This window comes from Cervus elaphus, chromosome X, assembly GCF_910594005.1.
Source record: "Cervus elaphus chromosome X, mCerEla1.1, whole genome shotgun sequence".
In the NCBI taxonomy this organism is placed as follows: Eukaryota; Metazoa; Chordata; class Mammalia; order Artiodactyla; family Cervidae; genus Cervus; species Cervus elaphus.
This window is the reverse complement of record NC_057848.1, coordinates 166,610,593-166,638,047: the sequence shown is the minus strand read 5'-3', so window position 1 is coordinate 166,638,047 and position 27,455 is coordinate 166,610,593. Positions and strand designations below refer to the sequence as shown.

The following is a 27,455-nucleotide window of genomic DNA, read 5'->3' as shown; positions in this document are numbered from 1 at the left end:
AAAAAAAAAAAAAAGGAGACTATAGCAAAACTCAACAAAACTAAAAGCCGGTTCTCTGAGAAGATTAATAAAATAGACAAACCACTAGCCAGACTGATCAGGAAAAAAAAGGGAGAAGAATCAAACCAGTCAACAAAATTAGAAACGGAAATGGAGAAATCACAACAGACAACACAGAAATACAAAGGATCACATGAGACTACTATCAGCAGCAGGAAGAAATGGACGAATTCTTAGAAAGTATAACCTTCCAAAACTGAACCAGGAAGAAAGAGAAAATTTTACCAGACCCATCAAAAGCATGGAAATTGAAACTGTAATAAAAAATCTTCGGACAAACAAAAGCCCAGGACCAGTTGGCTTCACGGGTGAATTCCTCCAAACAATTAAAGAGCTAACACCTATCCTACTCAAACTCTTCTAAATTATTGCACAATGTAAACCCCCAAACTCATTTTATGAGGCCCCCATCACCCTAATCCCAAAACCAGACAAAGATGCCACAAAAAAAGAAAACTACAGGCCAATATCACTGATGAACATACAGGAAAAATCTTCAACAAATTCTAGCAAACAGAATCCAACAACATATCCAAAAGGTCAGACATCATGACCAAGTGGGTTTATTCCAGGGATGCAAGGATTCTTCAATATTTGCAAATCAGTCAATGTGATAAATTGCATTAACAAACTGAAAGATAAAAACCATATGGTTATCTCCATAGATGCAGAGAAAGCCTCTGACAAAATTCATGCATTTATGATAGAAACACTCCAGAAAGCAGGCACAGAAAGAATCAACACAAATCAACATAATAAAAGTCATATATGATAAAATCATAGCAAACTTTATCCTCAAAGGTGAAAAATTGAAAGCATTTCCCCTAAAGTCAGGAACAAGACAAGAGTGCCCACTCTCACCACTACTATTCAACATAGTTTTGGAAGCTTTAGCCATGGCAATGAGAGAAGAAAAAAATTAAAGGGTATCCAGATTGGAAAAGAAGAAATGAAACTCTCACTGTTTGCAGATAACATGATCCTCTACACAGAAAGCCCTAAAGACACCACCAGAAAATGACTAGAGCTAATCAATGAATACAGAAAAGTTGCAGGATATAACATTAATACACATAAATCCTTTGCATTTCGATACACTAACAATGAGAAAACAGAAAGTGAAATGAAGAAACAATCCCTTTCAGCATTGCGGTGAAAAGAATAAAACTACCTAAAGAAACAAAAGACCTATACATAGAAAACGCTAAGACACTGATGAAAGAAATCAAAGATGACAGAAATAGATGGTGAAATATACCTTGTTCATGGATCTGAAGAGTCAACACAGTGATAATGAGTATACTACCCAAGGCACTCGTAGATTGAATGCAATCCCTATCAAGCTATCACTGGTATTTTTCACAGAACAAGAACACATAATTTCACAATGTGGATTGAAATACAGAAAACCTCGAAGAGCCAAAGCTATCTTGAGAAAGAAGAATGGAAGAGGAGGAATCAATCTGCCTGACTTCAGACTATACTACAAAGCTACAGCCATCAGGACAGTATGGTACTGGCACAAAGACAGAAATATAGATCAATGGAACAAAACAGAAAGCTCAGAGATAAATCCACGCACCCATGGACACTGTATCTTTAACAAAGGATGCAAAAATATACAATGGAGAAAAAACAATCTCTTTAACAAGTGGTGATGGGAAAACTGGTCTACCAAATGTAAAAGAAGGGAACTAGAACACTTTCTAACACTGTACACAAAAATAAACTCAAAATTGACGAAAGATGCAGTACTAGACACTATAAAATTCCTAGAGGAGAACATATTCAAAACACTCCCTTACATAAATCACTGTAGGATCATCTATGACACACCTCTCAGAGTAATGGAAATACAAGCAAATTTAAACAATCTGGACCTCATTAAACTTAAAAGCTTGGGCACAATGAAGGAAAGTATGAGAAAGGTGAAAAGACAGCCTTCAGAATGGGAGAAAATAATAGCAAATGAAGCAACTGACAAAGAATTAATCTCAAAAATATACAAGCAGCTCCACACCAGAAAAATAAATGACCCAATCAAAAAAACGGGACAAAGAACTGAAGAGACTTTTCTCCAAAGAAGATATACAAACGGCTAACAAACACATGAAAAGATGCTCAGCATCACTCATTATCAGAGAAATGCAAATCATAACCACATGAGGGATCATCTCTCACTGGTAAAGATGGCTGCTATCAGGAAGTCTACAAACAATAAATGCTGCAGAGGGTGCAGAGTAAGGGAACCCTCTTACACCGTTGGTGGGAATGCAAACTAGAATGGCCCTATGGAGAACACTGTGGGGATTCCTTAAAAAACTGGAAACAGAATTGCCAAACAACCCTGAAATCCCACTGCTGGGCATACACACTGAGGAAACCAGCACTGAAAAGACATGAGTACCCTAATGCTCATCGCAGCACTGTTTACAATAGCTTGGATATGGAAGCAACCTAGATGTCCTTCAACATACAAATGGAAAAGAAAACCATGATACACATGACTCACCTATTAAAAAGAACGTCTGAATCACTTCTAATGAGGTGGATGAAACTGGAGCCTATTATAAAGAGTGAAGTATGTTAGAAGGAAAAAGACTCATAAAGTATATTAACACATATACATAGAAATTAGAAAGATGGTAATGATGACCACATATGCAAGGCAGTAAAAGAGACACAGATATAATGAAGAGACTTTTGGACACTGTTGGAGAAGGCCAGGGTGAGATGATTTGAGAGACTAGCAGTGAAACATCTATATTACGATATGTGAAATAGATCACCTGTCCCAACTTTGATGCATGACATAGGGCACTGAAAGCCGCTGTACTGGGGAAACCCTGAGGGGTGGGATGGCGAGAGAAGCGGTAAGGGTTTCAGGATGGGGAAGACATGTACTCCCATGACTGATTCAGCTCAATATATGGCAAAAACCACCACAAGACTGCAAAGTAAGTAGCCTCCAATTAAAATAAATACATTAATTTAAAAGAAAAAGACCCATGTACCTGCTGTCTATAAGAACCCCACTTCAGACCTAAAGAAACATACAGACTGAAAGTGACAGGATGGAAACATATATGCCATGCAAATGGTAATCAAAAGAAAGATGGAATAGCAATCCTCATATCAGACCTTAAGCTAAAGAAGATTACAATAGATAAGGAAGGACACTACATAGTGATGAAGGGATCAGTACAAGATGAAGACATAGCAATTGTAAACATCTATGGCCCAACAAAGGAGCACCTCAATACATAAGACAAACATTAGCAGACATTAAAAGAGAAATTGACAGTAAAAAAATCATAGTTGACTTTAACACCCCACTCACACCAATGGACAGATCATCAAAACAGAAAATTAATGCAGAAACACGTGTCTTAAATGATACATGAGATGAGATGAATCTCATTGATATCTTCAGGACATGCCATCCAAATGGAGAAGAATACACCTTCTTCTCATGTGCACAGGGAACATTTTCCAGGAGAGACCACATCTTGGGTCCCAAATTAAATCTCAGTAAAATGAACAAAATTGAAATTGCATCAAGCATCTTTTCTTACCACAACACTATGAGACTAGATATCAATTAGGAGAAAAAAAGAAAACTGTAAGAAACACAAACACATGGAGATGAAACAACACGTTTCTAAATAACCAACAGGTTGCTGAAGAAGTCAAAATGGAAATTGAAAATTTTCTAGAAAAAAATGACAATGAAAACACAACAACTCAAAATCTATGGGATGCAGGAAAAGAAGTTCTAAGAGGGAGGTTTGTAGCAATACAATCCTAACTCAAGAAACAAGAAAAGCATTGAATAGACAAGCTCAATTGACTCCTAAAACAACTGATAAAGAAAAACAAAACCAAAAAAAATAGCCAAAATTTGTACATGGAAAAAAATCATAAAAATCTGAGCTGAAATAAATGAAAAATAAATGAAAGAAACAATAGCAAAGGTTAACAAATTAAAAGCTGGTTCTTTGAGAAGATAAACAAAATTGACAATCCTTTAGCCAGACTCATCAAGAAACAGAGAAGAATGAAATCAACAAACTTAAAAATGAAAAGGGAGAATTACAACAGAAAATGCAGAAACACAAAGGATTATAAGAGACTATTATGAAAAACTCTATGGCAATAAAATAGATAACCTGGTAGAAATGGACAGATGCTTAGAAAAGCTCAATCTTCCAAGACTGAAACAGGAAGAAATAGAAATTATGAACCACCCAATTACAAGCTCCAAATCGAAGCTGTGACCAAGAAATTCCCAAAAGACAAAATCCCAGGACCAGATGACTTCACAGGTGAATTCCATCAAACATTCAGAGATGAGCAAATGCCTATCCTTCTAAAACTCTCTCAAAAATATTTCAGAGGAAGGAACACTTCCAAACTCATTCTACAGGACTACCATCACCCTGATACCAAAACCAGGCAAAGACAAGACCAAATAAGAAAACTACAGGCCAATATCACTGATGAACATAAATGCAAAAAATCCTCAGCAAAATTTTAGCACACAGAATTCAACAACATATCAAAAACCATGATCAGGTTGGCTTTATTCCAGGGATGCAAGGATTCTTCAATATTCGCAAATCAATTAATGTGACACACCATATTAACCACAGGAAAGCTAAAAATCATATGATAACCTAAATAGATGCAGAAAAGGCCAGTAAATTTAAAATTTTACAATTATTAAATTAAAAAATAATTTTTAAAAAGAAATAAACTTTAAAAAGGAAAACAACATTGAAATAACTCAAATGACCATGAACTGGTGATCGAATAAATAAAACATGCAATACAAAATTATTTGGCCATCAAATGAATGGAGTTCTTATATAAGCTATAACATGCTAGAGCTCTGAAATGATCATGTTAATTAAAAGAAGCTGGGAACAAAAGGCTGTGTATTGCATTATTCTGTTCGTGTGAACATTATGTCTTAGATTAGGTAATTCTCTGAAGACCGAAAATAGAGGAGTGAATGCAAGGACCCAGATGAAGGGGGAAATGGAAAATGTCTGCCAGCAAAAGAGTGTTTCCCAATTGGAATGATGAAAATATTCTAGAATGAGGCTGTGGTTATGGTTATTCAACCTATGAATAAGTTACAAATCAATGAATTATACAGCTTAACTAGTATATTCATGCTACAGGTACAACATTTCAATAAATCAAACGTATTTTTTTTCTTTTAAACTACTGAAATTAACTTCTACATCCAGGAATATTATCCTTCAAAAACAAAGGAGAAGGAGATATTTTCATATGAACAAAACATTGGGGAATTCATTTTCAGCAGATACCTTGTCTGTAAGAAATGTTAAAAGAAGTTATTTACACAGAATAAGATGATATTTAAGAGAAACTGTGAGTTAAGAAAGAGTGTTATGTTGAAGTTTGACAGAAAACAACAAAATTCTGGAAAGTAATTATCCTTCAATGAAAATTTAATTGAAAAAATAAACGAATGCAAATTGAAATGAAGGTTTTTATTCTTATTATTAATTGGTTAAAGATAAATGCTTTTTTGGGCTTCTCCATCTTTGTTTTTCACTGATTATGAATCTTCATAGTTAAAGTGGGTTTCACTTATACAAGATCCAGTTTCACTCAGTAGTAAAGAATCCGCCTGCAATGCAGGAGCTGTGGCAGATGCGAATTCCATCTCTGGGTCAGGAAGATCCCCTGCAGGAGAGCATGGCAACCCACCCCAGCATTCTTGCCTGGAGAATCCCTGTGAACAGAAGAGTCTGGTGGGCTCACAGTCCATGGGGTGGCAAAGAGTTGGACATGACGGTGCAAGTAAGCAACAGCAGACACACATTCCTAACAGAAACTCTGAAGATCCTAAAAATAGATGAGAAAATTCTCAGCCTAAACAAAGGAAAACAAACAAACAAAAATCCTAGATTGTAGAGCTGAATTAGAAAAGGTTTTAGGCAATAAAATATCTCCTAACACTAGTGTAAACAGTGTGTTCCACACAAGAGAGAGGAGTCATTTTTAATACTCACTCAATAGAAAAACATTCTAGTTACATTCATAAATTAAAGGAAATGAAAATGTCCAGAAAACATAGTATAAAATCTACTGATCATTTTATATCTAATTAAGAAGTTAAAACTGTAAGGGAATTTTTAAGAAAAAGCATCTGTGAAAATTTAAGCAGCCTCCAATGAAAAGAGTTGGACAGGCCTGAGTGACTGAACTGTACTGAAGCAGTCCCAATGAATGTAATTTTATTTTCTTTTCTCCATAGGCTCAAAGTAATTGACAATTAAGAATGAATTTCACTTTAACACATATTTTTCAATTTCAGCAGGATATTTTACATTCAAATATAAGATTTTTCAAGCTAAAAAAGTATGTACCTTGCAGTGAATATTTTGTTTCACTGACTTAAACATACATAAAATCACATCGTGTGTCTTTATCTTGACCATCTTTGTGGTATCACTGTGCATTAAGAATCAACTTGAATGTGGGGTCTGTGAAGTTCTCGGGTCACATACTGTTGAAGCCTAGCTTGAAGGATTTTGAGCATTATCTTGCTAGCATGAAAAATGAGTGCTGCCATGCCATAGTTTGAACATTGTTTGGCATTGCCCTTCTTTGGGATTGAAATGAAAACTGACCTTTCTCAGTCCTGAGGCCACTGACAAGTTTTCCAAACTTGCTGGCCTATTGAGTGCACCACTTTAACAGAACCATCTTTTAGGATTTGAAAGCTCTCAGCTGGAATTTCATCACCTCCACTAGCTTTGTTCGTACTGCTGCTTCCTAAGGCCCACTTGACTTTGCACTCCTGGATGTCTGGCTCTAGGTGAGTCATCACACCATCGTGGTTATCCAGGATAATAAGATCTTTTTTTTTTTTAATTTACAGTTCTTCTGTGTATTCTTGCTACCTCTTCATCTCTTCTGTTTTACTTAGGCCCATAACGTTTCTGTGCTTTATTGTGCCTGTCTTTGCATGAAATGTTCCCTTGGCATGTCTAATTTTCCTGAAGAGATCCCTAGTCTTTCCCATTCTACTGTGTCCCTGTGGTTCTTTGCTTTATTCAAATCCCTTGTGAGTATACTCTGGAAGGGACAAATAGACTCAAGGGTTAGGCCTGGCACACATGGCACCAGAAGACCTATGGATGTAGGTTCCCAACATTGTGCAGGAGGTGGTGATCAAAAGCATCCACAAGAAAAAGAATTGCAAAGAGGCAAAGTGATTGTCTGAGGAGGCCTTACAAATAGATAAGAAGAGAAGAGAAACGTAAAGCACACACGGAAAGATATAGCCACTGCCATACTGCCTCCCCCGCCTCCCGATCTGGGGGTCACCATCTGCTGTTCTCGGTGCCAGGGGGAGGGGACAACCCAGACTCTCCTACTGGGAAGCCACGGACTGGCTGTGTCTCCCTTAAGATGTCATTGTATAAATCATGCACTCACCTTTAATCATCACCTCACACTCTGCATTCGCCAAGAGACACACGGAGGACCGAGGAGACCATGGACCCTGCCACCTGGCCACACCTCTGCAGTCACCATCGTTCAGTGGATGGGTGGACGGATGACCAGCCCAGCAGGACAGGGCTGAGAATAGCCTCCGCAATACCCAGCTCCTAAACGTGCCGTCCATCAGCACCAAGGTGGCTACCGGTTTAGGCCGGTGACGGCACAGGACGTGACTGAGACGCAGCCTCCGTGACACCCAGCTCCACCCAAGCGCCGTCCAGCGGCCTCGAAGCAGCTTCCGGTTCAGCCCACTGACGTCACAGGATGTGATCTGAAGAGTGGCCTCGCAATGCCCAGCCCCTCAGTGCGTCGTCCGTCAGCCCCGAGGCGGTTTCCGTTTCAGGCTGGTAACATGAACGTGACTGAGACGCAGCCTCAGCGCTGCCAAGCTCCAGACACGAGCCGTTTGTCAGCCCCGAAGCAGCTTCTGGTTCAACCTGATGACATCGCCAACAAACCCGACGGCCCAGATGAAGTCGCCTGCGATGGTGTTGGTATAGCCAGCAGCTGACCCCGGGCACTGGCCCCGCACCCATGCGCAAAGGTAGTGGAGCCAAGGACCAGGCCGGGTGGATGAGGACAAGCTGCAGGTTCTCCGTGAGGTTGATGCCGGCCATGAACAGCCTTCCTGGGACAAGAGAGGGGCTGCAGTTCATGGTGCCAGCTGTGGGGTCAGCCACCTACATGTGAAGTCACTAACCCACGGAGTCATGTGACAAACCAGACCATGTGGTCAACAACTCACATGGTAGGTCACCCACCCACGGGGTCACTTCATAATGTGGTGATCCCTCCAAGTGGCCACCAACCCACGTGGTCACCCACCCATGGGGTCACTAACCTGCGAGGTCATGTGGTCAGCTGTCCACATGATTACCCCCTCACACCATCACCCGCCTATGTGGTCACCCACTCACCAGATCAGCAACTCACATGGTAACCCACCCTGCAGGCAGGAGCTCAAACCAGTCACCCACCCACATGGTCACCCACCCACAGGGTCACCAACCCACACATCTCCTGCCCATGTGACAAATAACCCATGGGGTCACCTGCACAGGCAGTCACCAAACTGTGGCATCGCCCCCCAGACTCGCCTCTGCAGCGGTCAGAGATTCAGATGTCCTACAGAGACCCAAGTTCAGACAGCAGGGACTCAAAGGGGTGTTGACTGATGAATTTCTCCTGTTACAGAGGGCAGGCGGGCTGGACAGTGACCCCAGAGATGTCCACGTCCTGACCCCGTGTAGTGGACACAATAATGTCCGCACGGATGTTCACATCCTGTCTACATCCTGACCCCCTGTGGTGGACACAGTAACATCCCCAAGAATGTCCATGCCCTGTTTGCCATGTGTTGAACGGAATAACGTCCCCTAATATGTACTGTTCCATTTATCCACTTGAACCCAAACCCAGCCCCTTGCGCTAGGACATGCGTGTGATCAGGTGTCCTGGTATGAAGGCGGCACTCACCTGGGTGGCTGCAGCTCTTCATGTGCTCCAGGTAGTGGACGAGGTCTAGGTGCTTCACTTGGTTCCCCCACCAGTAGGGGATACCGGGCCACAGTTCTGCATGCTGACTCATGGATGCCTCGTCCTTGTATGACAGGATGACCTGCTGGCCTTGGGACCACGACTGGCGCAGAGTTGGCACCTCCTGTGGGGAGAATCATCCAGGTGCCCATGAGACGTGTGCACAGGGGTTATTGGGGTGCCTCGTGACACAATGTGTCAGGTATTGGGGGCGTCCCAGAAGCTACAGCATTGTGTGGATTATTGGGGTGTCTATGAGAAGTGATAGAATGGTTATTGGGTTCTCTGTGAGAAGAGATAGTCATGGGTGGAATAATGACATGTCTGAGTAGAGACACTAGTGGGTAGATTACTGGGGTGTCTGAGTGGAGAAGGTGATGAGTGAGTTATTGAGGTGTCTTGAGCAGTGATTGGTAGATTTTTGGGGTGCTTGAGTGGAGACAGTGGTGGGTAGATTACTTGGGTGTCTTGAGCAGTGATGGGTCAATTATTGGGGTACGTACCTGAGTGGAAACAGAGGTGGGTGGATAATTGGGATTTCTGATAGGAAATGGCAGGTGGATTACTGGGGCATCTTGAGGCGTGATTGATGGATTTTGGGAGTGTCTGAATAGAGACCGGGCAGGGTGGATTATTGGGCGTGCCTGTGACCAGTGATGGGCTGGTTACTGGGGTGTTTGAGTGGAGACAGTGGTGGGTGGATTACTGGAGTTCTGTGAGCAGCATCACCTGGAGTCTGAATCAGCTTCACGCAGTGAGCAGATAGTCGGATTACAGTGAAGCCTAGTGCTCCCACTGACAAGAGCATGGGGAGCCTGTGGCCCCTGCACACCCCACGGAAACACAGCATGTCCCCAAAGATGTTCTTGATGCAGCCCATCAGGTTCTCGTGCAGGTCCTCCATCATGCCCTCGGAGTTCCTGCATGCCAGGATAACCACCTCCTGGGGGTGGTTCTCTAGCCACTCCGAGATCTCCAGGAGGGCATTCTGGGAGGGGGTGGAGGAGAGGGGCCTTGTAGTGAGAGACAGAGGGGCGTGGGTGGGGACGTCCCCCAGCACAGCCCCTCTACAGACTGGTTGGGGGGTCCTGACTCACAAAGACATAAAGCATGGCGCCTGCTCCCAAGGGACCCAGCCTCTTCTGAGTGGCAGTGGGGAACTGTGGCATTGCTCTGGGGGGTCTGTGTGTGTGTGTTTCTCTGTGTGTGTGTACACGCTCCTGTAGGTACAGGTGCACACACATGTGTGCATGTGTTCAGGGTCTGTGTGTGCACAGATATGCATGTGTGTGTGTGTGCACAGCAACAGAGAGCAGTGCTTATACTACTGTGAGAAGTCTGTACTCCAGGGAGCGTGGGAGGCCAGCAGGGTACATTCACAGTGAGGCCCAGGCCGGAACCTCCAAGGGTCATTAGGTTCTGTGGTGGGGGCACTGGGGGCCAAGGCCAGAGTGAAACATTAAGTGACTTGGCCAGCAGCTGAGAGAATGGACTGGACACCCCAAAACGGGACACAGGAAAAGATGTGTCAGGAACCTGGTTTAGCCAAATTCTGGGAGACACCCCAGAGGCCAGGGGTAGAGGTGTGAGTTCAGAAATCCATGTTTGTCAGGAATTCTGAGTGCCTGATGCCAGAGGTCAGCCCTCTCCTGCCAGGAGGAGTGTATCCGTCCCCTTAGAGATCAGTGTCTTCTAACGGGAGTGGACCTGTGTTGTTCCCTTAAAGGTCAGCCTCTCCTGCCTGGAGTGACCGTGTGTCCATCTGAGTGGACGTGTGTCCATCTGAGTGGATGTGTGTTCCTTCCCTTAGAGGTCAGCATCTTCAAACTGGAGTGGACCTGTATTTTCCCCTTAGAGGTCTGCCTCTCCTGCCTCGAGTGACCAGATGTCCCATCTGAGTGGACGTGTGCCCATCCCCTCAGAAGCCCTCCCCACCCTGCCTGGACCAGACGTGGGTGTCCCTGGCTGGCAGACCCCCGTCCATACCCCCTGCCCCCACCCTCACCTCCACGAGGGCCATCGTGTACACCATGTGGTAGAGTGCAGGTTCCCCTCGGTGCCCTCCTCTGTGTGCGCCATCTACAGGTCCTCACGCCCAGCATCCAGCTGCTTCGTGATGCTCAGCACCTGCACACAGAGATCGGTCACCTGTGCTGGGCACAGAGGGCGGCCCCCCGCTCAGGGGCTGGGCATGCACTGAGGATGCCCAATGAGGGCCACATCATCCACTGTGAAATCAACAGTGTTGGTGCTGCCAGGATTGAGGCCCTGCTTCTGGGAACAGGGTCTCCAGGGTCACTGGTCACATGGAGCACACAGCCCGGGTCCAGATTGTGGTCTTGGGGGGGTGTTCCTGCAGAGTCCAGCCTCACCCTCCTCTCAGGCAGTCCCTGGGTGGAAGCGCCCATGGGTTCAACAGCCCAGGCTCCAAACACCCAAGCTGGACCCTTGGACATGAGGACACACAAGACCCACAAAGGTCTGTGCCCACCCCCAGAAACAGTACTAGGAAAGGCAAGAAGGAATCAAGCGGGCAGAACGAAAGGAAGAAACATCTGTCCACCGCACAAATAAGACAGGAAAAAGCAAAAAATAACTAACATAAGTTGAAAAGTGAAAGTTGTTCAGTTGTTTCCAACTCTTTTCTATCCAGTGGACTGTAGCCCACCAGACCCCTCTGTCCATGGAATTATCCAGGCAAGATTACTGGAGTGGGTTGCCATTCCCTTCTCCAGGAGATCTTCCCAACCCAGGAATCGAACACATGTCACCGGCATTGCAAGCAGATTCTTTACCAACTGAGCCACAGGGAAGCCCTAATATAAATTTGTAGCAGAAAATGTACTGTGTCCTCTACAAGGAGTCATAATGGAAAAACAAGAAAACATAAGGATAAAAAAAAAGGGGGAAAGAAAATAATAGATTCTCTCCATCCAAAATAAAAGAAAAAGCAAAAAACTAATATTAATATAAACTAGTAGCAGAAAATGGTACTGTGTTCTCTGTAGAGAGTCATGACGGACAAAAAAAATATGAGGATAAAACATGGGGAAAAAATGGGAAAGGAAGTCACAGCGCCCCCACCCAATCCAAATTAAAAGAAAAAGCAAAGACTCCTATGAATATTGTCAGCTACACACAGGCACTTGCCATCCACCTCTACAAGGATTAAATTAGGTGCTGCTGCAGCAAATGACCTTCAGCACCCCTTGAAAGACCACCACCCGTGTCCCGCACCCCGCACACAGTCCACTTCTCCTTGGCAGCCATACCACTTGAGACCACAGCACTGAGGCCCCCCAGGATGGAGGGACCCTGCCCTGGAGGGACATAGAACAGAGAGACCCTGGCACCAAGGGACCCTCAGAGCAGAGGGACCCCAGTCCTGCAGGACTCCCAGGTTCTGGTGGACCCCCTACTGCTCACTCCCTCCTCTGGGTGTGAGCTCTTAAGGCCAGGCTGCAGGCACCTGATGCAAGCAGGAATGAGGTTTGCCCATATTCCAGCCCTGGCTCTCTGCCCATCAGATCCCCTGAGAGGGGTCCCAGCAGCCGGGGGTCTCCCAGGAGGAAGCAATGACACAAGGCAAGAGCTGTGCTTGATAGCCATCTGTCCCCTCCAGGTGGGCCCCGGCTCCTGGGGGCACCTGGGCCCAGGTGGGTTGTCTACCTCTGTCTACTGCATGAGGTCACACGGGGCCTCTTCCAGTGTCTCACTGCGGGCCGGCGGGGGCAGAACCTGACCTCACCGGCACGCGCCCCACCTGCTCACCTGAGTGGGCTGAGAACTCAGAGGGTGCGGCAGACTCACAGGAGGAAGCGCCATCAGGGTGTGCAGGGGCACCCGGCTTGCTCCCTGGGGTACTGTCCAAGGCCTCGCGGCTGGGTGGCACTACTGCTGAGCACTCCTGAATCTGCACTGGGAAACCAGACAGCTGGGGTTCAGAGACAAGGAAGAGAGGACAGGTGACCCACACCTATGTAACTGGGAGATGGGAGAGTGTCTTGCAAGTACAGGATTGGTGTCCACAGGCGATGGGACATTATTCCTCCCATCACAGTGAACCCACCACCATCTCAGGCCAGTGCAAATGGGAAGATGAAGCGCTTGTGACACCCTGACCCGGATTCTGATGGAACAGAGGTCCAGGGATGTGGAGACAGGATGGCTCAGGGGTGGGCAGGTGACCTGTGCTAGGTGGAGAGTTGTGGAAAGGACACCCAGGAGGCAGGTGACCTGTATTATGGGGAGGTCTCCTCTGTGAAGGGAAGACAGACACACACCCTCAGGTGTCCCCAGGATGGTGACACAGACACACCAAAGGAGCCCTATGTGGCGGGGCACACACATCCACAGGGGTCCCCACGGTGCAGTGCTTGGGGTTCTGACATACGGTTTTGCTGTGTGTTCTACTTGCATCTCATTGACTATTTGAATTAGAGAAGAGACTTTTATTCTGAAAGGTTATTGTGAAGAGGAAAGGGGACTATTACAGGAGGATGAGCTCTTCAGGGAGAAGGACTATTATTCTAGAGAGGGGGTGATTACATAGAGGTAGGACTTTATTTGTACAAGGGGCAACATTACTGTAGAGAGCTGACTAATATGATAGAGGGGAGATACAACAATAAATAGGGCTATGGCCATGTAGGGGGGATGTCACTGTGGAGAAAGTGAAAGTTGATCACTCATGTCTGACTCTAGACAGGCCATGGAATTCTCTAGGCCAGAATACTGGAGTGCATAACCTTTCCCTTCTCCAGTGGATCTTCCCAACGCAGGGACTGAACCCACTTCTCCCACAATGCAGGCAGAATCTTTACCAGCTGAGCCACCAGGGAAGCCCTACCATGGAGAGGGAATTCATAATCAAGGAGGACCCTTACTGTAGTGGGGGACTATTACTGTGGAGGGGGGAAAGTTATAATAGGATGACTCTGGTACCATGGGTCTTGTGTGTCCTCATGTCCAAGGGTCCAGCTTGGGTGTTTGGAGCCTGGGCTGGTGAACCCACAGGGCGCTTCCACCCAGGGACTGCCTGAGAGGAGGGTGAGGCTGGACTCTGCAAGAACCCTGCCCCCAAGACCACAATCTGGACCCGGGCTGTGTGCTCCAGTGACCCTGGAGACCCTGTTCCCAGAAGCAGGGCAGCACCAACACTGTTGATTTCACAGTGGACGATGTGGCCCTCATTGGGCATCCTCAGTGCATGCCCAGCCCCTGAGCGGGGGGCCGCCCTCTGTGCCCAGCACAGGTGACCAACCTCTGTGTGCAGGTGCTGAGCATCACGAAGCAGCTGGATGCTGGGCGTGAGGACCTGCGGATGGCGCACACAGAGGAGGGCACCGAGGGGAACCTGCACTCTGGCCACATGGTGTACACGACGGCCCTCGTGGAGGTGGGGGTGGGGGCAGGGGGTATGGACGGGGGTCTGCCAGCCAGGGACACCCACGTCTGGTCCAGGCAGGACATGGAGGGCCTCGGAGGGGATGGGCTCACGTCTACTCAGAGGGACATCTGGTCACTCCAGGCAGGAGAGGCAGACCTCTAAGGGGACAACACAGATCCACTCCAGTTAGAAGATGCTGACCTCTAAGGGAATGGACACATCCACTCAGATGGACACACGGTCACTTCAGGCAGGAGAGGCTGACCTTTAAGGGGACAACACAGGTCCACTCCCGTTAGAAGACACTGATCTCTAAGGGTACAGACAGACGTCCACTCCTGGCAGGAGAGGGCTGACCTCTGGCATCAGGCACTCAGAATTCCTGACCAACATGCATTTCTGAACCCACAGCTGTACCCCAGGACTCTGGGGTGTCTCCCAGAATTTGGCTAAAGCAGGTCCCTGACACATCTTTTCCTGTGTCTACCAGTTTTGGGGTGTCCAGTCCATTCTCTCGGCTGCTGGACAAGTAACTTAATGTTTCACTCTGGCCGCTGGCCTCCCACACTCCCTGGAGTACAGACTTCACACAGTATTATAAGCACTGCTCTCTGCTGCTGTGCACACACACACACACACATGCATATCCGTGCACACACAGACCCTGAACACATGCACACATGCGTGTGCACCTGTACCTACCAGAGCATCTACATACACACACAGAAGCACACACACACACACACACCAGAGCAATGCCACAGCTACCCACTGCCACTCAAGAGAGGCTGGGTCCCTTGGGAGCAGGCACCATGCTTTATGTCTTTGTGTGTCAAGACCCCCAACCCGTCTGTAGAGGGGCTGTGTGGGGAGAAGTCCCCACCCACGCCCCTCTGTCTCTCACTACAAGGCCCTTCTCCTCCACCCCCACCCAGAACGCCCTCATGGAGATCTCAGAGTGGCTGGAGAAGCATCCCCAGGAGGTGGTCATCCTGGCATGCAGGAACTCTGAGGGCATGATGGAGGACCTGCACGAGTACCTGATGGGCTGCATCAAGAACATCTTTGGGGACATGCTGTGTTTCCGTGGGGTGTGCAGGGGCCACAGGCTCCCCATGCTCCTGGCAGCAGGAGCACTAGGTTTCACTGTAATCCAACTATCTGCTCGCTGCATGAGGCTGATTCAGATACCAGGTGATGCCGCTCACAGAACCCAAGTAATCCACCCACCACTGTCTCCACTCAAACACCCCAGTAACCAGCCCATCACTGGTCACAAGCACCCCCAATAATGCACCCTGCCCGGTCTCTATTCAGACACTCCCAAAATCCATCAATCACGCCTCAAGAGCCCCAGTAATCCACCGCCGTTTCCTATCAGAAATCCCAATAATCCACCCACCTCTGTTTCCACTCAGGTAAGTATCCTAATAATTGACCCATCACTGCTCAAGACACCCAAGTAATCTACCCACCACTGTCTCCACTCAAGCACCCCAAAAATCTACCAAACACTGCTCAAGACACCCCAATAACCCACCCACAACCTTCTCCACTCAGACACCCCAGTAATCTACCCACTAGTGTCTCTACCCAGACATGCCATTATTCCACCCTTGACTGTTTCTTCTCACAGAGAACCCAATAACCATTCCATCACTGCTCATAGACACCCCAATAATCCACACAATGCTGTAGCTTCTGGGACACCCCCAATACCTGACACATTGTGTCACAAGGCACCCCAATAACCCCTGTGCACACGTCTCATGGGCACCTGGATGATTCTCCCCACAGGAGGTGCCAACTCTGCGCCAGCCGTGGTCCCAAGGCCAGCAGGTCATCCTGTCATACAAGGACGAGGCATCCATGAGTCAGCATGCAGAACTGTGGCCCGGTATCCCCTACTGGTGGGGGAACCAAGTGAAGCACCTAGACCTCGTCCACTACCTGGAGCACATGAAGAGCTGCAGCCACCCAGGTGAGTGCCGCCTTCATACCAGGACACCTGGTCACACGCATGTCCTAGCACATGGGGCTGGCTTTGGGTTTAAGAGGAGAAATGGAACAGGACATACTGGGGGACGTTATTCTGTTCACCACCTGGGGACCATGGCATGGACATCCTTGGGGATGTTACTGTGTCCACCACAGGGGGTCAGGATGTAGACAGGACGTGAACATCCGTGTGGACATTATTGTGTCCACCACATGAGGTCAGGACGTGGACATCTCTGGGGTCAATGTCCAGCCCGCCTGCCCTCTGTGACAGGAGAAATTCATCAGTCAATACCCCTGTGAGTCCCTGCTGTCTGAACTTGGGTCTCTGTAGGACATCTGAATCTCTGACCATGGAGGAGGCCAGAGTCTGGGTGGGTGATGGCACAGCTTGGTGACTGCGTGGGCAGGTGACCCATGGGTTACTGTTCACATGGGCAGGAGATGTGTGGGTTGGTGACCGCATGGGTGGGTAAGTGTGTGGGTGGGTGACCGGTTTGAGATCCTGCCTGCAGGGTGGGTTACCATGTGAGTTGCTGACCTGGTGAGTGGGTGACCTCGTGGGTGGGTGATGGTGTGAGGGGTAATCATGTGGACAGGTGACCGCATGACCTCGCAGGTTAGTGACCCCATGGGTGGGTGACCAATCATGTGAGTCGGTGACCACACGGTTTGGTTGGCCACATGACTCCATGGGTTAGTGACTGCACTCGTGGGCACCGGACCCCACATCTCGCACCATGAACTGCAGCCCCTCTCTTGTCCCAGGCAGGCTGTTCATGGCCGGCATCAACCTCACGGAGAACCTGCACTTTGTCCTCATCCACCCGGCCTGATCCCTGGCTCCACTACCTTTGCGCATGGGTGCGGGGCCAGTGCCCGTGGTCAGCTGCCGGCTATACCAACATCATTGCAGGCGACTTCATCTGGGCTGTCGGGCTTGTTGGCGATGTCATCAAGTTGAACCGGAAGCTGCTCCGGGGCTAACGGATGGCGCGTGTCTGGAGCTTGGCAGCACTGAGGCTGCGTCTCAGTCACGTTCTGTGATGTGACCAGCCTGAACTGGAAGCCGCCTCGGGGCTGACGGACGGCGCACTGAGGGGCTGGGCATTGTGGAGGCCACTCCTTGTTCACATCCTGTGACATCAGTGGGCTGAACCGGAAGCTGCTTGGAGGCCGCCGGACGGCGCGTGGGTGGAGCTGGGCATCACGGGGGCTGCGTCTCAGTCACATCGTGTGCCGTCACCAGCCTAAACCGGAAGCCGCCTTGGGGCTGATGAATGGCGCATTTAGGAGCTGGGTATTGCGGAGTCTATTCTCAGCCCTGTCCTGCGGGGCTGGTCATCCATCCGCCCGTCCACTGAATGTTGGAGACTGCAGAGGTGTGGCCAGGTGGCAGGGTCCATGGTCTCCTCGGGCCTCCGTGTGTCTCTTGGCGAATGCAGGGTGTGAGGTGATGACTAAAGGTGAGTGCATGATTTATACAATCACATCCTCAGGGAGACACACCCGGTCCATGGCTTCCCAGTAGGAGAGTCTGGGTTGTCCCCTCCCCCTGGCACCGAGAGCAGCAGACGGTGACCCCCAGATCGGGAGGCGGGGGAGGCAGTATGGCAGTGGCTATATCTTTCCGTGTGTGCTTTACGTTTCTCTTCTCTTCTTATCTATTTGTAAGGCCTCCTCAGACAATCACTTTGCCTCTTTGCAATTCTTTTTCTTGTGGATGCTTTTGATCACCACCTCCTGCACAATGTTGGGAACCTACATCCATAGGTCTTCTGGTGCCATGTGTGCCAGGCCTAACCCTTGAGTCTATTTGTCCCTTCCAGAGTATACTCACAAGGGATTTGAATAAAGCAAAGAACCACAGGGACACAGTAGAATGGGAAAGACTAGGGATCTCTTCAGGAAAATTAGACATGCCAAGGGAACATTTCATGCAAAGACAGGCACAATAAAGCACAGAAACGTTATGGGCCTAACTAAAACAGAAGAGATTAAGAAGAGGTAACAGGAATACACAGAAGAACTGTAAATTTAAAAAAAAAAAGATCTTATTATCCTGGATAACCACAATGGTGTGATGACTCACCTAGAGCCAGACATCCAGGAGTGCAAAGTCAAGTGGGCCTTAGGAAGCAGCAGTACGAACAAAGCTAGTGGAGGTGATGAAATTCCAGCTGAGAGCTTTCAAATCCTAAAAGACGGTGCTGTTAAAGTGGTGCACTCAATAGGCTAGCCAGTTTGGAAAACTTGTCAGTGGCCTCAGGACTGAGAAAGGTCAGTTTTCATTTCAATCCCAAAGAAGGGCAGTGCCAAACAATGTTCAAACTACCACACGACTGCACTCATTTTACATGCTAGCAAGATAATGCTCAAGATCCTTCAAGCTAGGCTTCAACAGTATGTGACCTGAGAACTTCACAGACCCCACATTCAAACAGTTGATTCTAAATGCATAGTGATACCACAAAGGTGGTCAAGATAGAGACACACAATGTGTCTTTATGTCTAAGTCAGGGAAACAAAATAGTCACTTCAAGGTACAAAACTTTTTAGCTTCAAAAATCTTATATTTGTATATAAAACATCCTGGTGAAAATTTAAAAATATGTGTTAAAGTGAAATTCATTCTTAATTGTCAATTACTTTGAGCCTATGGAGAAAAGAAAATAAAATTACATTCATTGGGACTGCTTCAGTTCAGTTCAGTCACTCAGTCGTGTCCAACTCTTTTCATTGGAGGCTGCTTAAATTTTCACAGACGTTTTTTCTTAAAAATTCCCTTAATGTTTTTTTTTTTTATTTATTTTTATTAGTTGGAGGCTAAAATTAGATACAAAATGATGAGTAGATTTTATACAATGTTTTCTGGACATTTTCATTTCCTTTAATTTATGAATGTAACTAGAATGTTTTTCTATTGAGTGAGTATTAAAAATGACTCCTCTCCCTTGTGTGGAACACACTGTTTACACTAGTGTTGGGAGATATTTTATTGCCTAAAACCTTTTCTAATTCAGCTCTACAATCTAGGATTTTTGTTTGTTTGTTTTCCTTTGTTTAGGCTGAGAATTTTCTCATCTATTTTTAGGATCTTCAGAGTTTCTATTAGGAATGTGTGTCTGCTGTTGTTTACTTGCACAGTCGTGTCCAGCTCTTTGCCACCCCATGGACTGTGAGCCCACCAGTCTCTTCTGTTCACAGGGATTCTCCAGGCAAGAATGCTGGGGTGGGTTGCCATGCTCTCCTGCAGGGGATCTTCCTGACCCAGAGATGGAATTCGCATCTGCCACAGCTCCTGCATTGCAGGCAGATTCTTTACCACTGAGTGAAACTGGATCTTGTATACGTGAAACCCACTTTAACTATGAAGATTCATAATCAGTGAAAAACAGAGAAACCCAAAGAAGCATTTATCTTTAACCAATTAATAATAAGAATAAAAACCTTCATTTCAATTTGCCTTTGTTTATTTTTTCAGTTAAATTTTCGTTGAAGAATAATTACTTTCCAGAATTTTGTTGTTTTCTGTCAAACTTCAACATAACACTCTTTCTTAACTCATAGTTTCTCTTAAATATCATCTTATTCTGTGTAAATAACTTCTTTTAACATTTCTTACAGACAAGGTATCTGCTGAAAATGAATTCCCCAATTTTGTGTTCCTGTGAGAATATCTCCTTCTCCTTTGTTTTTGAAGGATAATATTCCTGGACAGAAGTTAATTTCAGTAGTTAAAAAAAAAGTTTGATTCATTGACATGATGTACCTGTACCATGAATTTACTAGTTAAGCTGTATAATTCATTGATTTGTAACTTATTCATAGGTTGAATAACCACAGCCTCATTCTAGAATATTTTCATCACTCCAATGGGAAACACTCTCCAGTTGGCAGTCATTTTCCATTTCCCCCTTCATCTGGGCCCTTGCATTCACTCCTCTATTTTCGGTCTTTAGAGAATTACCTAATCTGAGACACACGTGTTCACACGAACAGAATATGCAATACACAGCCTTTTGTTCCTGGCTTGTTTTAATTAATAGTATCTTTTCAGAGCTCTAGCATGTTATAGCTTTTATAAGAACTCCATTCTTTTCATGGCCAAATAATTTTGTATTGCCTGTTTTATTTATTCATGTTGATGGACATTTGAGTTATTTCAACGTTTTTTCCTTTTTTTAGTTTATTTCTTTTTAAAGTTTATTTATTTTTAATTTAATAATTGAAAAATTTAAAATTTAATGGCTTTTTCTGCATCTATTTAGGTTATCATATGATTTTTAGCTTTCCTGTGGTTAATATGGTGTGTCACATTGATTGATTTGCGAATATTGAAGAATCCTTGCATCCCTGGAATAAAGCCAACTTGATCATGGTTTTTGATGTGTTGTTGAATTCTGTGTGCTAAAATTTTGCTGAGGATTTTTTGCATCTATGTTCATCAGTGATATTGGCCTGTAGTTTTCTTATTTGGTCTTGTCTTTGTCTGGTTTTGGTATCAGGGTGATGGTAGTCTTGTAGAATGAGTTTGGAAGTGTTCCTTTCTCTGCAGTTTTTTTGAGAGAGTTTTAGAAGGATAGGCATTTGCTCATCTCTGAATGTTTGATGGAATTCACCTGTGAAGCCATCTGGTCCTGAGCTTTTGCCTTTTGGGAATTTGTTGATCACAGCTTCGATTTGGAGCTTGTAATTGAGTGGTTCATAATTTCTATTTCTTCCTGTTTCAATCTTGGAAGATTGAGCTTTTCTAAGCATCTGTCCATTTCTTCCAGGTTATCCATTTTATTGCCATAGAGTTGTTCATAATAGTCTCTTACAAGCCTTTGTGTTTCTGCATTTTCTGTTGTAACCTCTCCTTTTTCATTTCTAAGTTTGTTGATTTCATTCTTCTATTTTTCTCGGTGGATCTGGCTAAAGGTTTGTCAATATTATCTTCTCAAAGAACCAGCTTTTAGCTTATTAATCTTTGCTTTTGTTTCTTTCAATTATTTTTCATTTATTTCAGCTCAGATCTTTATGATTTTTTTCCATGTACTAATTTTGGCTGTTTTTTTCTTGCTGTTGTTATTGTTCTTCATTATCAGTTGTTTTAGGAGTCAATTGAGGTTGTCTATTTGATGCTTTTCTTGTTTCTTGAGTTAGGATTGTATTGCTATAAACTTCCCTCTTAGAACTTGTTTTCCTGCCTCCCATAGATTGTGAGTTGCCGTGTTTTCTTTGTCCTTGTTTTCTAGAAATTTTTCAATTTCCGTTTTGACTTCTTCAGCAAATTGTTGGCTATTTAGAAACGTGTTGTTTCATCTCCATGTGTTTGTGTTTCTTACAGTTTTCTTTTTTTCTCCTAATTGATGTCTAGTCTCAGTGTTGTGGTCAGAGAAGATGCTTGATACAATTTCAGTTTTGTTCATTTTACTGAGGTTTGATTTGGGATCCACGATGTGGTCTCTCCTGGAAAATATTCCCTGTGCACATGAGAAGAAGGTGTATTCTTCTCCATTTGGATGGCAAGTCCTGAAGATATCAATGAGATTCATCTCATCTCATGTATCATTTAAGACATGTGTTTCTGCATTAATTTTCTGTTTTGATGATCTGTCCATTGGTGTGAGTGGGGTGTTAAAGTTAATTGTTTTACTGTCAATTTCTCTTTTAATGTCTGTTAGTGTCTGTCTTATGTATTGAGGTGCTCCTGTGTTGGGGGCAGAGATGTTTACATTTGTTATGTCTTCATCTTGTATTCATCCCTTCATCACTATGTAGTGTCCTTCCTTATCTATTGTAATCTTCTTTCGTTTAAGGTCTGATATGAGGATTGCTATTCCATCTTTCTTTTGATTCCCATTTGTGTGGAATATATGTTTCCATCCTGTCACTTTCAGTCTGTATGTGTCTTTAGGTCTGAAGTGGGGTTCTTGTAGACAACATGCACATGGGTCTTTTTCTTTTAAATTAATGTATTTATTTTAATTGGAGGCTTCTTACTTTGCAGTATGGTGGTGGGTTTTGCCATATAAGGAGTTGAATCAGCCATGGGAGTACATGTCTTGCCCATCCTGAAACCCCTACCACTTCTCTCCCCATCCTATCCCTCAAGGTTTCCCCAGTACAGCGGCTTTGAGTGCCCTGTGTCATGCATCAAAGTTGGACGGGTGATCTATTTCACATATCATAACATACATGTTTGGATGCTAGTCACTCAAATCATCTCACCCTGGCCTTCTCCCACAGAGTCCAAAAGTCTCTTCTTTATATCTGTGTCTCTATTGCTGCCTCGTGTATGCAGTCATCATTATTATATTTCAAGTTTCCATAGATATGTGTTAATATACTCTATGGGTGTTTCTCCTTCTGACATACTTCACTCTGTATAATAGGCTCCAGTTTTACATGTTCTCGTATTGCATTTGATTCTTTCATCCATTTTGAGTTTATTTTTGTGTATGGTGTTAGAAAGCATTCTAGTTTCCTTCTTTTACATTTGGTAGACCAGTTTTCCCATCACCACTTGTTAAAGAGATTGTCTTTTCTCCATTGTATTTTTTTCCATCCTTTGTTAAAGATACGGTGTCTATGGGTGCATGGGTTTATCTCTGAGCTTTCTCTTCTGTTCCATTGATCTATATTTCTTTCTTTGTGCCAGTACCATACTGTCTTGATGGCTGTAGCTTTGTAGTATAGTCTGAAGTCAGGCAGATTGATTCTTCCTCTTCCATTCTTCTTTCTCAAGATAGCTTTGGCTCTTTGAGGTTTTCTGTATTTCAATCCACATTGTGAAATTATGTGTTCTTGTTCTGTGAAAAATACCAGTGATAGCTTGATAGGGATTGCATTCAATCTACGAGTGCCTTGGGTAGTATATTCATTATCACTATGTTGACTCTTCAGATCCATGAACAAGGTATGTTTCACCATCTATTTCTGTCATCTTTGATTTCTTTCATCAGTGTCTTAGCGTTTTCTATGTATAGGTCTTTTGTTTCTTTAGGTAGTTTTATTCCTAAGTATGTCATTCTTTTCACTGCAATGCTGAAAGGGATTGCTTCTTCATTTCACTTTCTGTTTTCTCATTGTTAGTGTATTGAAATGCAAAGGATTTATGTGTATTAATGTTATATCCTGCAACTTTTCTGTATTCATTGATTAGCTCTAGTCCTTTTCTGGTGGTGTCTTTAGGGCTTTCTGTGTAGAGGATCATGTTATCTGCAAACAGAGTTTCATTTCTTCTTTTCCAATCTGGATACCCTTTAATTTTTTTCTTCTCTCATTGCTATGGCTAAAGCTTCCAAAACTATGTTGAATAGTAGTGGTGGGAGTGGGCACTCTTGTCTTGTTCCTGACTTTAGGGGAAATGCTTTCAATTTTTCACCTTTGAGGATAAAGTTTGCTATGATTTTATCATATATGACTTTTATTATGTTGATTTGTGTTGATTCTTTCTGTGCCTGCTTTCTGGAGTGTTTCTATCATAAATGCATGAATTTTGTCAGAGGCTTTCTCTGCATCTATGGAGATAACCATATGGTTTTTATCTTTCAGTTTGTTAATGCAATTTATCACATTGACTGATTTGCAAATATTGAAGAATCCTTGCATCCCTGGAATAAACCCACTTGGTCATGATGTCTGACCTTTTGGATATGTTGTTGGATTCTGTTTGCTAGAATTTGTTGAAGATTTTTCCTGTATGTTCATCAGTGATATTGGCCTGTAGTTTTCTTTTTTTGTGGCATCTTTGTCTGGTTTTGGGATTAGGGTGATGGGGGCCTCATAAAATGAGTTTGGGGGTTTACATTGTGCAATAATTTAGAAGAGTTTGAGTAGGATAGGTGTTAGCTCTTTAATTGTTTGGAGGAATTCACCTGTGAAGCCAACTGGTCCTGGGCTATTGTTTGTCCGAAGATTTTTTATTACAGTTTCAATTTCCATGCTTTTGATGGGTCTGGTAAAATTTTCTCTTTCTTCCTGGTTCAGTTTTGGAAGGTTATACTTTCTAAGAATTCGTCCATTTCTTCCTGCTGCTGATAGTAGTCTCTTGTGATCCTTTGTATTTCTGTGTTGTCTGTTGTGATTTCTCCATTTCCATTTCTAATTTTGTTGACTGGTTTGATTCTTCTCCCTTTTTTTCCTGATGGGTCTGGCTAGTGGTTTGTCTATTTTATTAATCTTCTCAGAGAACCGGCTTTCAGTTTTGTTGAGTTTTGCTATAGTCTCCTTTTTTCTTGTTTTCACTTCTTTCTGCCCTGATTTTTATGATTTCTTTCCTTCTACTAACCCTGGGGTTCTTCATTGCTTCTTTTTCTAGTTGCTTTAGGTGTAAAGTTAGGTCATTTATTTGATGTTTCTCTTGTTTCTTGAGGTAAGCTCTTATTGCTATCAACTTTCCCCTTAGCACTGCTTTACTGAATGGCATAGATTTGGGTTCTCGTGTTTTAATTTTCATTTGTTTCTATGCATATTTTGATTTCTTTTTTATTTCTTCTGTAATTTGTTGGTTATTCAGAAGCATGTTGTTTAGCCTCCGTATGTTTTTATTTTTAATAGCTTTTTTTCCTGATGTTGACATCTGATCCTACCTCATTGTGATCAGAAAAGATGGTCAAAATGATTTCAATTATTTCGAGTTTACCAAGGCTAGATTCATGGCCCAGAATGTGATCTATTCTGGAGAATGTTCCATGTGCACTTGAGAGAAAGGTGAGTTTCATTGTTTTGGGGTGAAATGTCCTGTAGATATCAATTAGGTCTAACTGGTCCATTGTATCATTTAAATTTGTGTTTCTTTACTAATTTTCTGTTTGGTTGATCTATCCATAGGTGTGAATGGTGTATTAAAGTCTTCTATTCTTATTGTGTTACTGTTAATTTCCCCTTTCCTGTTTGTTACCATTTGCATTATGAATATTAGGCTTCTCCTATGTTGGGTACGTATATATATTCTGGGTTTGATCCTTTGATTCTGATCACACCATTTTGTTTATCTGGGTCATGAAGATCTTTCTTGTGTAGCTCTTCTGTGTATTCTTGCCGCCTCTTCTTAATATCTTCTCCTTCTGTTACTCCATCCCTTTTCTGTCTTTTATTGTGTCCATCTTTGCATGAAATGTTCCCGTGGTATCTCGAATTTTCTTGAAGAGATCTCTAGTCTTTCCCTTTCTGTTGTTTTCCTCTATTTCTTTGCATTGATCGCTGAGAAAGTCTTTCTTATCTCTCCTTGCTGTCCTTGGGCATGGTCTTGATTCCTGTCTCCTGTACAATGTCATGACCCTCCGTCCATAGTTCATCAGGCACTCTGTCTATCAGATCTAGTCCCTTAAATGTATTTCTCACTTCCACTGTATAGTCATAAGGGATTTGACTTAGGTCATACCTGAATGGTCTAGTGGTTTTCTACACTTCCTTCAATTTCAGTCTGAATTTGACAATAAGGAGTTCAAGATCTGAGTCACCTTGAGTGACTGATTGTATTAGAATATATTCACCTTTTCTCTGTCCCTACCCACTTTTTCCGTCCCTTTCTCTTTTGTGCCAAGGGTACCACATGGGCCTGGAGATTTCTGCAAATTTTTCAACTACAAGCTCGGTTTTTAAACAGATTATCAATTTCTTTTTTGCTCAATGTAGTTAGTTATTTCCTTTCACCAAAATTGCCTGATGTAGTTATATAGAGTCGGTCATAGAATCCTTTTAATCTCTGTGGGATCTGAAACCTATTTTACTCCCAATATTTGTAAGTGTTGTGTTTAGCTTTCTTGCCTTTTTTGGTCTATATGAGTAGAAGTTTATGAATTTGTATTGAACTTTTGACAGAGCCACCTTTGGGTTTTGTCGATAATCTCTATTTTTTTTCTAATATCTGTTCTGATCACTATTTCCCTTATTTTGCTGACAGTCTCGGTACTAAAGGGGTTTAATAAAGTCCCTGAGAGTTTCCCAAGCCGAGTGAAAACTCACAGATTCTAGGGCACTCTTGTAGCTGTGAGATTCTCTGAGTGAAGGTCGTGAAATCTGCAGTATTTTCTTTCTTTCTTTTTTTTTAGAATCCCTCAGTTCTGATTGACAAGGACAACTTGTCTGGGCACTACCAGAGCAGAGGAATGGTCTTATGTTGCCTACTTCCATGCTCTGTCTCCATTGGGAGCTTGTGTAGGTGACAGGGGTTTACTGCCTTCTCTGACACACAAACCCACGACCTCCAGTCTAGCAGACTCACTGCCATTCTGTCTGCTGTTCTCAGGAGGCTCTCAGACCATCATTTCTACAAAACATCCTGATTCCAGTCTTGCCAAGCCTATATCTGAAAGATTTCTGAAGAAATCAGATTTCTATTTAGTGTGCCTTTCCATAATGTGATATATATTTGTGTTATGTGGTAGCTGTTATTCTGCATATTTTGCCATAGCCGTTGGATCTTACCCTTGACTGAATAAATACAAGCACACAATGTTCCACAACGCGTCCAGAACAGTGGCTCCCTTACTGCTGGGTGACACTGAGCAAGTGACTTAGCGTCTCTGTGCCTCATTCCTCCATTAGCCGCATGGAAACACTAGCTTGGACTAAAGTTAACTACTTCATGGGGCAGTATAGAACACTGACCATGTTAAGACATGGGAAATCATCAGAACAATATTTGACATATGATACGTTCCAGTCAATTCTAGCTGCTGTCATTACTATTGTTAATATTATTGCTGTTCCACATTCCCCTGTTCCATGGACACAGTGTCAGCAGCACCTTTGACTCACTGCATGGACCTAGCACTGTCAATTCAGCCCTTCAGGGCCTCAAGAACAGAGTGTATTAGGCATGGGGGGACGGGGGAAGGATTTTTCTTTTTCAGCATAATGAGTATTCGCCTCTTCTTATGGGGATATTGTGAAGCCTAAATGCAACACTGAGGTTTCATTGTGTGCTTGTATG

The 27,455-nt window shown here is 44.1% G+C and overlaps 2 pseudogenes; one reads left to right on the top strand and one right to left on the bottom strand.

Moving 5' to 3' along the window:
* Positions 1 to 8,014: 8,014 nt before the first annotated feature.
* LOC122690574 lies at positions 8,015 to 13,216 on the bottom strand (annotated as a pseudogene).
* Positions 13,217 to 13,305: 89 nt separating this feature from the next.
* Positions 13,306 to 17,515, top strand: LOC122690573 (annotated as a pseudogene).
* Positions 17,516 to 27,455: the final 9,940 nt, after the last annotated feature.